Source organism: Helianthus annuus, chromosome 15, assembly GCF_002127325.2.
Source record: "Helianthus annuus cultivar XRQ/B chromosome 15, HanXRQr2.0-SUNRISE, whole genome shotgun sequence".
NCBI classification, from domain to species: Eukaryota; Viridiplantae; Streptophyta; class Magnoliopsida; order Asterales; family Asteraceae; genus Helianthus; species Helianthus annuus.
Window position 1 is genome coordinate 161,493,025 of NC_035447.2, and position 7,621 is coordinate 161,500,645.

Genomic DNA, 7,621 nt, shown 5'->3' on the forward strand with positions numbered 1-7,621 from the left:
GTTAATCTCGTGTGCTATGTATACTTTTCGTGTCGATATGCTCATTAACTTTGTACAAGCCTACCTTAACAATTACAGCGCTATAGGATTAACGCACCGCCCACGAAACTTGGGGTATTGTTAAGTTAAACATGTTAACCGCCCGTTATTCTTTGGGATAGGCTATATTAACGTGTTGGATTCTTGGGTTTGAACATATATTACACCTTTTCAGCATGCTCGTAACTTGTATCTATGTTTTTCATGTTGGATATGAGACTTGAAACTTTTTAATCTACATTATGCTATGTATGAAACTTGTATACTCGCCAACTTTTTGTTGATATATTTTAATACATGTTGCAGGTTGATTGATGAGATGATGTTATGAAGAAACGCAGTTTAGGTGGACTTAGATACACACCTAGATTAATTTATCATTTTGATGTTATGTTTTGAAACTATGTTGTCTTTTACTTCGAACTTTGTATGACAATTTAGTATTTCAATGAAATTTGAATTTAATTTATATTGTCACATAGTGTTATGAAGTTTTGAGCAATTTGTTCGTCTCATCCCGATGTTTCCGCCATCGGTTGGGGTGTGACAGTGTTAGTTTGAAATATTACACAAATTCGGAATACTCAGTATCCCGGAACAGTATCCGAAATTCCTAAAATTTGTGTGTTTTTGGTAAATCGCAAAACTGTGACTTTTGCTAACTCGGAATCCACTTAAATTCAGAACAGATATAATCAAATCCGGACAGTTCGAATCCGCAGTATTTAACTCGGACGGGATTTTCGGAGCAGGATGAGAAACCCGGAACTCAGTTAATCCAAAATAAGTGTTTAATTCCGGAATAATGTGTTAGATCCCTATCACATGGATCGTTACGAGATTGACAATCAACCAAGGGTGTGGAATCCCCTTGATAGATCACACAAACGCAGAAACAAGTAGAGATGAAGAACACAACACAAAACATTTTCAACCGATCTTCTATGATTATCAAACGTAACGTTTACAACCACTCAAGAAATCACAAGAACTCACAACCTTTCTCTGTGTTTTCTCTCACACTCTGTAACTGCTTTCTCAGACTGTCTCACTTAAAATCTTACAGCATAGTGTTGTTTATATAACACAGCCATGCAAACAAAAACTCGGACTGGATATGGGCTTCAACAATCTCGGACTTCAATGTATCTTCATATCCAAGTCTTGGTTAATATCCAAAGACCAAACCAAAGTTGTTGCCACAAAACATGCACAACAGTAATTGATAAAATTGAGAGGATAAGAAGTTTGTGAATGGTAGATATTTTGATTAATGAATTATTATGATGAAATGGTTAGGTATTTTTATTGTGTTTAAATTTAAAAAAAAAAAAATTCAACGGCCAACGTTCATGTTGACCATTCCAAACGGTCATAAAGACCACGTCGATTACCGACTTCCTCTACCCTCAAACCCAACCCGGCAGCATACCCGATGGGGTGGCGGCAGCGTACATGTTTAGCGTATCAACCCGTCCAACCTACCCGCTTGGTGCCCTCTCCACCCTGAGATATAAAAGCCACAGTCTGGTAGATTATTCGTAGCAAACTCAAATTCACTTGTCGTGTTTCTCGCCAGTACAGGAAATTCGGGTGCCCACAAGTTGGAAGATACTGGTCGATCATGGATCAGTTGTGTTCACTTAGACCCAAGTCAAGTTCTACCTTGAAAACACGTTATTGTAGCCCTTGAAGACCCATCAATCATCATGCAACAATTTAATTTTATGTTATTTATTTTCAAGTTAGTTTAAATTTTGTCTTTTATTTGGCATGTAATTTCATTTCCTAAGTATTTTTGACTTTTTCAAATATTTTTCTCTAACCTAAGACGTGGAGACGTGGGTTATAATTGGTCTCTACTTCCTATGTATTGTATGAATCAATGAAAAGAAATAAAGAGAGTTTTAGATGATGAAATTATGTGTTAATTTTATATCCGTGGATGAATTTGTGAGTTAAATCCATGGATATAAAATTAACACATAATTTAATAATATTTTTTTCTTTTATTGATTGACGCAATACATAGCAGGCAGAGACTAACTACAACCCACGTCTTCACATCTTAGGGATACAGAAAAACCAATTTAAAAAGTCAAAATATTTGGAAATAAATTTTCATTTTAATAAAAACTAAATTAAAATTAACTTGAAAATAAGTAACATGTAATTAAATTGTAGCATGATAGGTCTTCGTGGGCTGCAGTAGTATAATCGAACTCGGGTCTAAAAGCATTCACATTAGAGCCTTCATCTTCATCTATATAAAAACACATCTTTCTTTAGAATTTATTAATTTTTCAAAAACATCTCACACCCAACTCTCAATCTCTATCTAATTTTTACTCACAAACTCTTGTTTCGTTATTTATTTTCTCTTTCGTACACACTCACAATAAAAATATAAGGCTTGAATATGAACAACTCTTGTTTTATTATTTATTTTCTCTTTTCTACACACTCATAATAAAAAAATAAGGGTTGAATATGAACTCTACATATAGATGTAGACTTTAATTTCATCTATTCTTTTCTCTATGTTATATATTCTTTTCTCTATGTTATATAGAATAGAAACTCCAATATGAATGCTCTAACTTAAGGAAATTGATCCATATCTTCTAACTTTTTGGTACCCAAATCTCCTTTTTGGCACCCAAATCTCCTGTACCGGCTAGCAACAAGACAAGTGAATTTGAATTTGCTACGGTTCGTCTATCACAACCGGGTTGGTAAGGTCAAACGGTTGTATTTTAGTTTGGAGTAAATTGCCATTTTAGTCCCTAGGGTTTGTCCAAATTTGCCATTTTAGTCAAAATAGTTTTTTTCTCTTCTGGGTCCCTGACTTTTCCCTTTTGTTGTCATTATGATCACATACGCTAACTCCGTCCAAAAAACCCATTTTAACCAGGGGTATTTTGGGGATTAACTTTATAAATCTTTTCACTTCCCATTTTGATCCATTCTGTACATGGGTAAAGAAATTAAAAAGAAAGAAATGTAGGGGACGAGAGTCGAACCCGGTCCCCTCTGATTTCACAACAACGAATAGACCAGTTGGGTTGTATCACTTTTAGTGATATAACCCAGCTTGAAAAGTATATAACATCATGTGAAGACGCGAAAAGGATGATTTAACACTTCAATCCTCCACACAATCTAGGGTTTCATTTTCATCGTCTTCTTCTTCATCTAGGGTTTAACACTTCAATCCTCCACACAATCGCTTCAAATCCAATCACCCTAGCCTTTCTGGACGAAGCTAGATATCCTCCTCTCGTTCCTCCGTCGAATCTCCATGCGCCGCTCGTTCAGTGGCTTCGTAGATTAGGGTTTCCGTTATCACTCGTTCAATCGCTTTAAAATTTTTATCAATTCAACGAGAAGCAACCGGTAAGTGTTTGATTAAGGTGATGTTATATACTTTTCAAGCTGGGTTATATCACTAAACGTGATACAGCCCAACGGGTCTGTGCGTTGTTGTGAAATCAGAGGGGACCGGCTTCAACTCTCGTCCCCTACATTTCTTTCTTTTTAATTTCTTTACCCATGTACAGAATGGATCAAAATTGCAAATGAAAGTATTTATAAAGTTAATCCCCAAAATACCCCTGGTTAAAAATGGGGTTTTTGGACGGAGTTAGGGTATGTAATTAAAATGAAAACAAAAGGGAAAAGCCAGGGAACCACAGAAGAAAAAAAACTATTGTGACTAGATTGACAAATTTGAACAAAAATCATAGACTAAAATAACAATTTACTCTTTAGTTTGACGTATTAATAGTTTTGGACCACCTTTCCAAGTTTCCTACGAACTTTATTTATTTATTTATTTATTTTTTTTGAAGGGTGACTTTCAATATGTACATGGACCACTGGTCACCGGATTCCCGTCTAGGACGGTTACCCGTCAGCCCAGCTTTCGCAGACGCGATGTTCTATCGGGCCTCGGCTGCCGCTCTGACTGACCTTCGCCCGGAAACCATACTGCCCCCACACAAGAGACTCGCTGGGGTAACAGCTGGATGAAAACCGGGTTGCCCTCAGGACCGTATCATGCCTCGATAGGTAACGATCCATCATTGGGACGTCCCGCACCATAAGCCACAAGTTGAAGTCGAACCGGCGACCTCCCAAAGGGAAGAAGCCGGCCTAACCAATTGGGCTTTCCTACGAACTTAACTTTGTATTTACTTTTAGAACCATTCATATATGATAATAAAGGAACTGAATGAACAGTTACTTTATTATTATTATTATTATTATTATTATTATTATTATTATTATTATTATTATTATTATTATTATTATTATTATTATTATTAATGAATATACTTTTAATATTATAATAAAATACATCTACGATTTTGTTCGGTATCGGTACAAGAAGGTAAAAACCAGTATCAGTCAGGTATAGAAAACGTCAAAAATCGGTACTGAATTGATATTGAAAATCTTTTAGTTCAGGAATTTCGGTACTGCTACCCGGTACCATTTGCTCATCCTTGATCACGGGTGCCGTAGATTTTCTTCAACTTTTAATGTTTTTTTTTGTTTCAAGGGTAGGGATGAGCTCGGTGCTAACCGATACCAAATCGATACTGGTAACGAAAATACCGGTTACGGTACCGGTATATGAAGGTAAAAATTGGTACTAGGAACGCCAAAAGTCGGTACCGAATTGGTACTTAACATCTTTCGGTTCGGGAAATTCGGTACCGGTACCCAGTACCGTTTACTTATTTTTGACCACAAATTTCATACGAAAAACATCATTACCATACAACTTATTTATTGATTTTCTTTCAGTTATCTTTTAGTATTTTTTCTACATTTTCTTTTTATCTTGTCAACGGTTACGTGCGCAACACGCTCGTAGTGATTTTAAAACACATGTAAACACAGACTAAATAATAAAAGAAGTTCGCCGCAACACGGCGATGGTGATAAACCTAGTTATTAATTATTCATGAACATAATTATAAGAACACATGAAGTTATGAGGGTAAGGGTAAAGCTCTCACCTTATCATGTAGATCATGTGGATTTTGCCCTTCACATAAAATAAAATAAAAAAATGGTGATTAATGTCAAGGGGAAGGGGGGAAGCCCCAAAAATCAAGTTGGAGGTCATGTTTAACAAGAGGGGCCATGCCCGTTGAGATATTGACATCATGAGGGGCAACGCCTCTATGGCGTGGACGGTTGGGTGATGTAGCTGGCAGAAATGAGTAAATGGTATCAAATACTGGTAGCGAATTTCCTGAACTAAAATATTTTTTGTATTGATTTTTAGCATTTTCGATACCGGTATTTACCTTCAAATATCAATACTAAACCGTATCGTATCGTGTATTTTCGGTACCAGTTATAACCGAGTTCATTAACCGAGTTCATCCCTGGTGGGTGGTGTGGAGGGGCTTTGCCCTCCCCTCTCCACACACAGACCTTAAACTAAACCGTATTTATTTCAAACCAACCCACTTGATTCGTTTTCTAGTTCCGGAAGATATGGTAGAAATTTTAGACATTAAAGAAACAGCAAAATCTGAATTTCATTTTCTTTATTAATTCAACTACTTTACATATTTCTACAAATTGAAAAGAAATCAAAACCAACCCAAGATTGAGTCTTATACAATTTCATACCTATTTGCAAAGGTTATAGTCTGGAGCTTGTACTTCTGATTTGAACAGACCGGAGAAAGCAATCACAGATTCCGGTTGCTAGCCGGACGAAAGCATCCGAAAATCGGGTCCAGAGGCGATGGAAGATGGTGGTTCCATCTGAGTCCGGAGAGATGGAAACAGGCTGCAGGTATGCCCAGGCAGCCTGTTTCACAAGCCGGTTTCGGATAGAAATCTCGTAACCGGGATGTACTACGAATGAGGGGACTTTGGGCGACTGGACGGAGGCCGCGGTGGTTGGGAGGATATCGCGAAGGGAGGTGTAGGAAGCCGGTTTTAGAGAAACTAGCTCGAAATCGGCTGGTGAAGATGAGGAAGACGTCGGATGGTGGTGATCGGTGTGGAGTGTGAAATTGGAGGGTGTTTCGATGGAATTCCGCCGTCGAACGGTGGATATGGGCGTTGTGACGGCATCGGTGTCCATCGGAGGAGAAGATAGAAAAATATGAATGTTGTTGAGTATTTGGTCTTGTTTAAACAAAGTCAAATTGTTTTTGATATGGACACCCATGCACTTGCTTGCAGTTGCCCAATTGCAATTCTAAGCAACTTCGTGTAACACGACTTGTTTGAAAATTATTAGTTATATTATACTGTTTTAAAAACCGATATAAATATATATAAGTTTTTGATCCGTTAAGCAGTTTGACGCTTTGGTACAGGGTTTGTATTGTAATTTAAAACTTGGAATTGGGTGGTGTACACTAAAACTTACGATTCATTTTTATTAGGAGTAGGGGCGTTCCATTAGTAATGGAATTTCATGACTCATAACATCTAATCAAGTTTTGTCTTGTTATCGAGCGTTTTTCTATCACTAATGATGAATTTTAGTGAAAATGATCATCACTATTGATGGAATTTTTTACTTAAATATTTAAATAAATATAACAATAAAATTTAAATAAATAAATACAAGAATAAAGTTTAAAAAACTGGCTGTTTGGCAACATCTGAATGGTTAAGTGCTAAACCAGTAAGAGGTCTGAACCATTAAGTGCTATACCAGTAAGAGGTCTGAACCATTAAGATCCTGTATAATACTTAACCGTTTAGAGACAAATGTCTGACCAATTCAGACTAGAGGTACTAACCATTCAGACTCTGTATAATGCTTAACCATTCAGAGGCAAATGTCTAAACCATTCAGACATCTGCTCGTGAAACAAACAGTCTGAACCATTAAGTGATTAACCAATAAGAGATCTGAACAATTAAGAGCCTCATTAAGAGGTAAACAAACACCCCCTTAATAAACTATTGAAATGAAATTAATTGAAATATGAATTATATAATATAATTTTGATAAAATAATTAAATTTATATAACATTTAAATATAAAAAAACAAAGAAAAAATGACATTTTTTAAAAATAAAAGGGGCATTTTTTAACTTTAAATAAACTATAGGGGGAATATGAATATTTTCAATTTTATTTATGTCTTCTTTCTCCCCCAGAGACGGATACGCCGACAACCATCCCCTCCGGCCAAAAATCCAGATATCTGAGAAAAAATCTAGCTCTCTGGTCAAAAATCCATCCTCTCCGACGAAGCAAAACCAACCACGTGGCTTAGGTAATTGATTTGTTTTGTTTTACAACGCGTGATCACGAGCACACTTATAATTTTCCACGCGTGATGATGACTGGCGGTGGTGTAAAACGGAAAATCCACGCTTGGTCTTTTGGTGATAACGGGGCGCCCCGGGTGGCCTTAGATGGATGAAATGATGAACCCATATGTCTGATATGTAGGAACCGTTCGCGTAATTTAAATAAAATAAACAAATTTAATTCACTGATTACAATACAAAGAAATAAAGAAAGCTGAAATACAGTACTAATACAACTGAAATAAGCAAAATACAAGAAATGAAGATGAAGAAGAAA

The 7,621-nt window shown here is 36.4% G+C and overlaps 1 long non-coding RNA gene across 1 annotated transcript; it reads right to left on the minus strand.

Moving 5' to 3' along the window:
* Positions 1-966: 966 nt before the first annotated feature.
* LOC118487316 lies at positions 967-6,318 on the minus strand. The gene is made up of 2 exons (XR_004881331.1): positions 5,692-6,318; positions 967-1,202 (listed from the first exon to the last, which is right to left on the minus strand). It is a non-coding gene; the product is annotated as an uncharacterized LOC118487316 (long non-coding RNA).
* Between the last annotated feature and the right edge of the window lie 1,303 nt (positions 6,319-7,621).